This window comes from Xyrauchen texanus, chromosome 13 (genome assembly GCF_025860055.1).
Source record: "Xyrauchen texanus isolate HMW12.3.18 chromosome 13, RBS_HiC_50CHRs, whole genome shotgun sequence".
Lineage (NCBI taxonomy): Eukaryota > Metazoa > Chordata > Actinopteri > Cypriniformes > Catostomidae > Xyrauchen > Xyrauchen texanus.
In genome coordinates, this window is record NC_068288.1 from 219980 (window position 1) to 230276 (window position 10297).

A 10297-nucleotide genomic window follows, 5' to 3' on the forward strand; every position below is an offset into this window, starting at 1 on the left:
AACAACTTTTTTTGTTTACTGTTTAGATTAAATCGAGCGCGCTCAAACTTTCCATCATTCTGATTATGGTAGTCATTTTGTCACCCTCACCATGGCAAAGACACGGAGAAATGCATATGATGCTGCTTTCAAGTTGAAGGCGATTGATCTGGCTGTTGGAAAAGGGTCTTAATGAGTCGATGATAAGACGCTGGAAACAGCAGCGTGAGGAATTGACTCGGTGCAAAAAGACAACTAAATCTGAGGCTATTCAACTCTGACACCGAAGGAGATGATTTCAGTGGTTTCAGTGCACAGCACGAGGAAGATAATGACCAATGACTTTCTTGGTAGGCTACTGTTTACTGCAAATGTTTTATTACAAGCCGTGTGTGGCAGCGGGGGCGTGGTCAAGCGCCTGTCTGGGAGAGAAAAGCTGTAAGGGCGCTTACACCTGCGCTAAATTATGTCTAACACCGGTGTCTAATTTCAAGTTCCCTGCTTCACGTGTCCTTCTTGGGAAAACTGTCACACGGGCACCAGTGTGACAGTTTTCAGCAGGGCCCTTGACGTTCCAGGTAAGGCTTTTAATGGCCACAGCAATGTTTACAAACAATTTTATAAAGTTTCTCAATTCTTCTATGCGCCAACACTAGACTGACATGTGTCACTTTCTCAGCTCTGTGGCTGCTGCCTTTTTATGCCGCTCTCCCAATGCTTACTGAAATTAGACACCGGTGTTAGACATAATTTAGCTCAAGTGTAACGCCCGTTTCACACATACTCCGTGTGCAGTGCGTATGCGGTGCGTATACGGTACAGGAGCAGCACGCGCTATAGTGCTTTCACATATGCTGCGTTTGCAGTGCGCTACTGATCCGCAGTTTCTGTGTGCCACAAAATCAAAAATGTGTAAGGAATTTTGATTTTAAACCCAAACGTTAAATTTGAGATTAAGGCATTGAAACAGTATGAAAATTCATTTTAATCATTGTGATTCTTTGTTTTACATGTAGTTCGAGTTGAAGAAAAGCTATCGCGCTATATCTGTTGCTAAGAAGGAGAAGAATGAGACGCATTTGCGTTCACTCTGTCTTTTTTTAGGGTAAAAAAATCATATAGGATGGCATTTTGCAACTTTTGGGACTATAATCATTCTTTTTTGTTTTCTTGACCCTGTAATTTAGTAACTGTAGAACACTTTAACTGAAATTATGCGTATATGATGAAATGATTACAGTTTCTTGTCAATCTATGTCTATTTTAATGTGAACAATGCGCTGTCACTTTAATTCAGCGCGGTGCAGCACAGCAAAAATAGACTCGGTGCGTAAACGATCGCTGCACTGTATAGGCACCGCAACTGGAACAGATCGTCGGACTGCATCCGCGTGCAGTGTAAAAGCTCTAACCTGTTAAAATGGGTACGGAAAAAATTACGCACTGCGAACGGAGTATGTGTGAAACGGGCGTAAGCGCCCTTACCGCTTTTTTCTCCCGGACGGGCGCTTGACCACGCCCCCGCTGCCACACCGTGTTTCGTTAAAGCCTATTTATTTTTGTTACAAGCCGTGTTTCGTTAAAGCCTGAATAAAGTTCATTTGTTTCAATGTACCGGTAGGCACCTGCGGCTTATAGACAGGTGCGGCTTATTTATGTTCAAAATAATATTTTATTTAAAAATCAGTGGGTGCGGCTTATATTCAGGTGCGCTCAATAGTCCGGAAATTACGGTAATTTTTAATGTTTACATACTGCATTCGTGGCTCTAATGCCAACACAAGCGTGCTAACCTTGGCCATAGTATGCACCTGGTACCCTCTTTTATTGTATTTTATGAAATAATTTGTGAAAATAGTGGACATAAGATTATGAAAAGGTTTCTTTTATATATATATATATATATATATATATATATATATATTTTATATAAATATATGAAGACAGACAGCTGATACTACTAAAAAGGAAAAGGGAGGGAGAAACTGAAATTCCAATAAAAGTGACTTAAAAGTTTAGGGTTCAGAATAAACATTATTTATGAGCCACACACCTTTCAGCCCTTCAAAGCTCTCATAGTGGATAGTAAAGTCTTTGAAGAGAACAGGACATAAAGATGATCACTTCCGAATTAAACACACACGTTGTTGTTGCTGCTCTTCTTCTCAGCTTTGTGTTGCGTTTGACTTCCGGGTTAAATGCACGTCGCACGACACCTCTGTTTCTTAGTGCGTACGCATAATGCAGAGGCATATTCAAGTCTGATTGACGTGTATCCATGCTGGACGGAACCAATCTACAATCACATTATCAAAGTCTTAGTTTGATTTTGCAAAATCCAGACTGGTTTTGGGCTTAAATTGGACTAAGACTTTTACATGATGCCTTAAAAAGAAGGATTATTGCTTTAATCCAAATGAAATCGAACTTTTAAAGTGCATGTAAATGCAATCAGTGTTTTGTTTACTTTTTGAATTAGTAATCCTGCCCTACTAATCTTTTAGGTTTACAAAACTTCATGGTGATCCAACTCTCCAATTGAACTAATTTCTATGTTCAATGGAAGAGCAAGTCTTAACTTGGCAAGTGGAAAGCCTCATTCCTCACATATTCCTCATACATTCCTCAGCCCTCCTTAGGCAAAAGGATTTGAAAGAGTGGTATAACTGTGGTAAAAAGCAGCAAGAAAGTATTTGATTGTCTGTCTGTCTTTGAAAATACAGCATGACTGGTCAGGAGGGAAAATTATATTATGGGCACAATAAAAAACAAACCTCTTGTGAATGATCAGAGATATGAAGCAGCTACTGTGATAAAATCCTTGATTTCCAGTAAACATGCAGAAACATGCTACTGTGAGCTTGCCTAAATGTGTTTAACATATTGGTTTACTTTTTACAAGTAAAAACATGTTAAAAGCATAATCTAACATGCTGTCCATCAAGCTTCTGACGACATGATGTGGGCATACAAATGGCACTAAAGAAATTGTGCAAGAACACAATATTTAAACCTATTTATACATATACATTTCCTGGCAAATTTCCATCAAACTGAATTGTGTAATCTAGAACCAAACAAAAATAATAAAACATCATTTTTATTTTTAATTTTGTCATATATTACTCAATTCAATTTAATGGTAACTTGCTATGAAATTGAAATGAGTAATTCTTGAAAAATATTTTGTGTGACTGATAATTTATGCTTTTTTAATTCAGGGGTTCAGTCTGTTCTGTTATATGAACATCAGGGTCATGTGATTCATTCTTCCGCAGGTGTTTGTGGTCTAGCATAACGTTTCTTAACTCTTCATGATTGTTAAAATAGCTACAAGAACTATGAATGTTTACACAGAGCTAAGGGATAGATCACCCAAAATGGAAAATTCTCTCATCATTTACTCACCCTCATGCCATCCCAGATGTGTATGACTTACTTAAATTCACAGAACGCAAATGAAGATTTTTTTTTTTAAGAATATCTCAGCTCTATAGGTCCATACAATGCAAGGTAGCCAGAACTTTGAATCTCAAAATACCACATTAAGTAATCCTAAAAGTAATCCATATGACTGAAGTGGTTTAATCCATCTCTTCAGAAGTGATATAATAGGTGTGGGTGAAAAACAAATTAATATTTAAGAGCCTTCTTACTATAAATCTCCACCTTTATCCAGCGCAGACTAGTAGGTGACTATATGCACAAAGAATGCGAATTGCCAAGAATGTGGAAGTTTAAGTGGAGATTGGTGGTAAATATTGATCTGTTTCTCACCAACACCTTTCATATTGCTTCAGAAGACATGGATTTAACCACTGGAGTCTTATGGATTACTTTTATGTAGACTTTGTGATTTTTGGAGATTTAAAGTTCTGGCAACCATTCACTTGCAATGTATGGACCTACAGAGCTGAGATATTCTCCTAAAAATCTTTGTGTTCTGCAGAAGAAAGTCATAAACATCCAGGATGGCATGAGGGTGAGTAAATGATGAGAACATTTTCATTTTGGGTGAACTGTATTTTCAACGCACAATACACAGGCTCATGAATTGAACATTTATTGTGAGATGCGAGTTGTAGTTTTGTTTAGGTCAGTTCATGATGTAGCCCTTATGCGATGTTATACTGTATTTACTTTATTGTTAATTACTTTAATACGCTTTAGTAACTGACGCCTCTGTTACATTGTATCATCTGAAACTGGCTTGGTTCCTATTTCATAACGGTTTCCTGAACATTAAGAAATTCGCAAAAGAATCAAGTCACTCGAATCTCACGCAGGCATTTATATGAAATACTTTTGGCCTTTTACAAAAAATTAGCTATCATATAACTGTGGTAGGACTACGGAGCCACTGTGCCGCCTACTCCTCGTTAATCTTTAAACTTTTTTTATTATAGACATTCTTACTGTCGTTGCAGATTTAACTATCTGTATTCCGCTCGTGCATGTAGCTACTCTGACAGAATAAATGTGTATTTTACGGGTGCATGCGCTCTCGGACGTGTGTACTATCCAGTAAGCATATCACATGCACTGATGAAATTACCATATTTAAAATATGGACACGATTTCTCATTCAAACACGGTAACAAGTTCAGATACTATTTTCTCACCTTACGGGTCAATGTGTGTACGTCCTCCGAAAGCTCTCCGCTGACCTTAGACACTAGTTTGAGCTATGGGTTACAACACTCCACGCGTTTCTCTTTTCTTTCATTCACTCGTTTCTGAGAAAACAGGAGTTATCCGGATCTTTCGGTACTAACTTGAAAGAAGTTCACCTTTAGAAAATAAACTAAATGCTGTAAAGTGACGCGTGTTGTAAATTGCTACCTAGATTGTGTTTTTGAAAAGAGAAAGAGTGAAAAGAGGAAGCCTGTGTTCATTTATGTCTTCCTGCTGCGCTTTCCTACACGCCGTCGGGTGGGAAACTGGGAGAGTTCCCTGATCATCAAATACATCCCGTGGATGTGCCATCTTATAGACTGTCTGGTACTTTTATATATTTTAGAGAAGATATTAATATGAATGAATGGATACATCATTTCAATATGGTAGTTTCTTCAAAACTATAGAAAAAAGCAATGGTAAAATGGTTTGTTTGTGAATAAAATTGTTTCCGCAATGAATAAACCAGCACGATCCATTAAAGGCTTTTGAGACAGCGGACTCTGGCATGACTAATGTTGGTCCTTCGCATGACTCATAGGTAAAATTACATAGAACAGTAGAAAACATCTTGGTATTTCTGGAATATATAACCTGTGTAGCCTTGCTATCGCCTAGCCTAGACTTTTGGTTACGTGTATGAAATTCAATGCCACATCAGAGCCCCCGCCTGATATACTTTGCCATTATAATGACTGTCATGGGGAGGGGGGAGTTAAGCCATTCATAGGTTCATTTTCTGGAGAACTGTAAGCATTCTTTCTCACTTGTGGTTTACTTGTTTCTTTACAGTGTTGCCAACTATTTTCAATGGAAAGTAGCTAAAGCCTGCTCGAAAAGTAGCTAAATGTCGCCAGATGACGTCATGCGTCATTAGCATATTAATGACGTCATCGCGTCGTATTTGCATTCTGCCTAATTTGTCGGTACTGTAGCCTACTTCAGTTTATAATAACGGTTATCTCCCCTAAACCGTGCTCATACTGTTTTTATATAAGTATATAGCCGAATGTCCAGTAAAACGGTTCTCAAGTACATATTTTCTGTTAGACAACGGAACGGAACTTAGCTAACGTTACATGTTTATGAGTTTGAAGAAGGTTTATTGTTGTGTTTGGATAAGTAAAATGTATAGAGTCTGTAAATATACGATCTGAAGTTGGAGAGTTCAGAAACCGAACCGGAATGAATTAAAACTCTGATTAGTAGTGAATATAAGCGCATGCCAAGAAAAAGCGGTGAAATTAAATGTTTTGAATTAAAACAAAGGAGAAGGCAGCTGCTATGTGATCACTGATTGGTTCCTGCTAACACAGCGTGCACATGCGCAGCTCATTCATGTCTATGTCCGCTGGCGTGCAGTCAACGGAATGTGCTGCTCCTCTCATCCGCTCACTGAACAGAGCAGACGCCGCGGGGAAGTAAGACCTCATGCTTGCAGTACTGGCGATATTTGGAATTTGGAAAGTTGCTAAGGTTTGTCCAAAAAGTCGCTAGATTTGTCGCTAGTCGCTTTTTTGAAAAAATGTCGCTAAAGGGGTCTGAAAAGTCGCTAAAAATAGCGACAAAGTCGCTAAGTTGGCAACAATGTTTCTTTAACGCGACCCACTTACACCCATCCAATGGCGTTGTGGGCGGGACTATATCTTTCTGGTTTGAGTGTTCAGAAAACAAAGTAAATTTTTGCAATACCTCTTGGTGGCGCTAGTTGCGCTGATCCTTAAACATACAATATCGAATTCTGTGTCTCGTTTGGAAGGATGCGGCTTTCGCGTTTGTTGTCAAGGCCGCATACGTCATCGAGGCTGTCTCGTTTACTTTTTAATTTTTTATTATTTTTATTGGGAGTTTGTTGTCGAGGCCGCATACGTCATCGAGGCTGTCTCGTTTACTTTTTTATTTTTTATTATTTTTATTGGGAATGCATCCTTCCAAACGAGACACAGCCATTATTACCATTTACTTCTGCTTTCTAAAGACTGGTGGTAATTATAAAATTAGTTGAGTTAGTTTCTTCTCATCAATCTCACCTGACTTTATTTTACTGTAAAGCTGTTTTTGAACAAATGTTTTTGTGAAAAAACGCTATATAAATGAATGTTGAATTTCCTTTTTATACATGTAGCATTTCTCTTATAGGCTATGTTTAGGGGAAAAAAAAGATACACAGTCAACTTACAATATAAAGTAAATAATTTCAATATACTTTATTTATTTTTGGCTTTAGTACAATGACAATATTCTTGTTAAATATTAAAGTTTGCAAACAACATGTTGTCTGTCTTTACACTTGTTGTTTTTCTTGCACAGTAAAAATTGGTCTTTATTCCAGTGGTGGAGCTAGGGGGTGGCCAGGGGTGGCCGTGGCCACCATGGACTAAACCCACTCGCTGTTTTAGTTATTGACTTTTGGTCATTTTTTGGCACAATTTAGTTCTTTAGAGATGAAATCATCACTGTACAAATGTGCAAACTTAACATGTGCACACACCAAGGTCGCAAAACCTCTCCGTCCTGGGTGTCATTGTCCCTCCACAGCTTTGCCACCACAGAGTGATCGCTTACCCCTGACTGGCCACCCTTATGAAAAAGTCCTGGCTCTGCCCCTGCTTTATTCAAGAAAATAAATAGCTACCTTTATATTTTAAGAAGGGGATCTCTAGCACGGTGATCATCATATTTAGGGGTCCTTGGTATCAAGAGGTTTAAAAACCCCTAGTCTAGAGGTGTGCCCATCTCTTCAGTCATCACACCACTTCTCTGTTCCCAAACCTAGTAAGCTGCATTTTAAGGCGAACTCATGATGCAAAGTTTGTTCCAAAAGGTACAGCCTATCTAAAACGTCTCAATTTGGCATGTACAGTATCTTTCGCAGAAGGCTTTGCAACAAGCTCAGTGATATAATGGACTAAAATGTTGGACAAGTTGAGAGAAATAGTAATTGTAAATATGCTTACATTTCCGGTGATATTGGGAAAAAGTAAAAAGTACTGATAAAATGTTTTATTCAGTCTAATTTATAATATTTTACCCAATATGTGTATTTGTTGTTTGTAAGAGTATCACATTGTTAATTAAAAAAAATGTGCTACTATCAGACTTGGAATTAATTGTGAATTTAGGCAGTAGACAGCAAGGCAACTTCCTATGTTTTGGAACATTGCTATTGTTTTCCATAAGAATCTGTAAATTCTGAACTTATACATACTTTCCATGGTGGTTGGCTGTTAAATAAGGCCATGTGATTTTTATTAATATAATGCATAGGCCATGTCTAAATCAGTTACCTTTAGACTGTATCAGTTTCCACAAAAATATCAGTTTCCACCAATATATCACCACCAAATCACCCTAAATTAATTTGTTCCACTGGCTTTGATTTAATACAAGTACCTTTCCAGATGTTATGGGCATACTTTAGTTTTCTTGGAAACATCTTTATTAAATCTGCTCTGCTCGGATGTGACCCTCTGTTAAAAAAAGCAGAGCCTCTAAATGTTCTAATAATAATGTTTATTTTATATACAGGTGAAACTCGAAAAATTAGAATATCGTGTAAAAGTTCATTTATTTCAGTAATTCAACTTAAAAGGTGAAACTAATATATTATATAGACTCATTACAAGCAAAGTAAGATATTTCAAGCCTTTATTTGATATAATTTTGATGATTATGGCTTACAGCTTATGAAAACCCCAAATTCAGAATCTCAGAAAATTAGAATATTGTGAAAAGGTTCAGTATTGTAGGCTCAAAGTGTCACACTCTAATCAGCTAAACACCTGCAAAGGGTTCCTGAGCCTTTAAATGGTCTCTCAGTCTGGTTCAGTTGAATTCACAATCATGGGGAAGACTGCTGACCTGACAGTTGTGCAGAAAACCATCATTGACACCCTCCACAAGGAGGGAAAGCCTCAAAAGGTAATTGCAAAAGAAGTTGGATGTTCTCAAAGTGCTGTATCAAAGCACATTAATAGAAAGTTAAGTGGAAGGGAAAAGTGTGGAAGAAAAAGGTGCACAAGCAGCAGGGATGACCGTAGCCTGGAGAGGATTGTCAGGAAAAGGCCATTCAAATGTGTGGGGGAGCTTCACAAGGAGTGGACTGAGGCTGCAGTTACTGCATCAAGAGCCACCACACACAGACGGGTCCTGGACATGGGCTTCAAATGTCAAACGTCTTAATGGGCTAAAGAAAAAAAGAACTGGTCTGTTGCTCAGTGGTCCAAAGTCCTCTTTTCTGATGAGAGCAAATTTTGCATCTCATTTGGAAACCAAGGTCCCAGAGTCTGGAGGAAGAATGGAGAGGCACACAATCCAAGATGCTTGAAGTCCAGTGTGAAGTTTCCACAGTCTGTGTTGGTTTGGGGAGCCATGTCATCGGCTGGTGTTGGTCCACTGTGCTTTATTAAGTCCAGAGTCAACGCAGCCGTCTACCGGGACATTTTAGAGCACTTCATGCTTCCTTCAGCAGACAAGCTTTATGGAGATGCTGACTTCATTTTCCAGCAGGACTTGGCACCTGCCCACACTGCCAAAAGTACCAAAACCTGGTTCAATGACCATGGTATTACTGTGCTTGATTGGCCAGCAAACTCGCCTGACCTGAACCCCATAGAGAATCTATGGGGCATTGCCAAGAGAAAGATGAGAGACATGAGACCAAACAATGCAGAAGAGCTGAAGGCCGCTATTGAAGCATCTTGGTCTTCCATAACACCTCGGCAGTGCCACAGGCTGATAGCGTCCATGCCACGCCGCATTGAGGCAGTAATTAATGCAAAAGGGGCCCAAACCAAGTACTGAGTACATATGCATGATTATACTTTTCAGAGGGCCGACATTTCTGTATTTAAAATCCTTTTTTTTTATTGATTTCATGTAATATTCTAATTTTCTGAGATTCTGAATTTGGGGTTTTAATAAGCTGTAAGCCATAATCATCAAAATTATATCAAATAAAGGCTTGAAATATCTTACTTTGCTTGTAATGAGTCTATATAATATTAGTTTCACCTTTTAAGTTGAATTACTGAAATTAATGAACTTTTGCACGATATTCTAATTTTTCGAGTTTCACCTGTAGTGCCTTTCGCCAAGTCATGGTCTCGTTACAATTAAAAAATAAAAAAATAAATAAAGATACAGGTGAGAACAATGATAAATGAAGTTTCAGATCAGAAAGACAGGTTATGAAAAGGTGAAGTCAGAGATGGTGGAGAAGTCACTGAGGAATTGTGGTAGAGAGTTCCATAATTCGGAGACTCTAAATGCCTTGCCACCAAGCCAGTTTAAAATGGGGAGTAACCAGTGAACCAGAGCCAGGCGACCTGTGTGTGTGAACCAGGGAGTAACGATGGAAGTCAGTGATGTACTGGGGAGAAAGACCATGTAAAGCTTTGAAGGTGATGAGGATTTTATATTGTATTCAATAAGAGACAGGTCGCCAGTGAAGGGTATGGAGAATAGAGGTAATGTGAGAAAAAAAATTGAATAAGTGAGAATCCTGGCAGCAGAGATTTGAATATATTGGAGTTTGTTGAGAAATTTATTTGGAGACTAGAGAAGAGAGAGTTACAGTAATCAGGTCGTGAGGTTATGAAGGCATGAACAAGTGTCTCGCCATCTTTGGAACGGAGGATGG

The 10297-nt window shown here is 38.4% G+C and overlaps 1 protein-coding gene across 4 annotated transcripts in view; it reads right to left on the reverse strand.

Annotated features, from left to right (window-relative positions):
* Positions 1-4891, reverse strand: part of LOC127653636 (inactive rhomboid protein 2-like) — a 152429-nt gene extending 147538 nt beyond the window's left edge. For all 4 annotated transcript variants that reach the window (XM_052140398.1, XM_052140396.1, XM_052140397.1 and 1 more), the window contains exon 1: positions 4602-4891. The gene's annotated coding sequence lies outside the window, so the exon portion shown is untranslated. The remainder of the gene's footprint in view (positions 1-4601) is intronic.
* Between the last annotated feature and the right edge of the window lie 5406 nt (positions 4892-10297).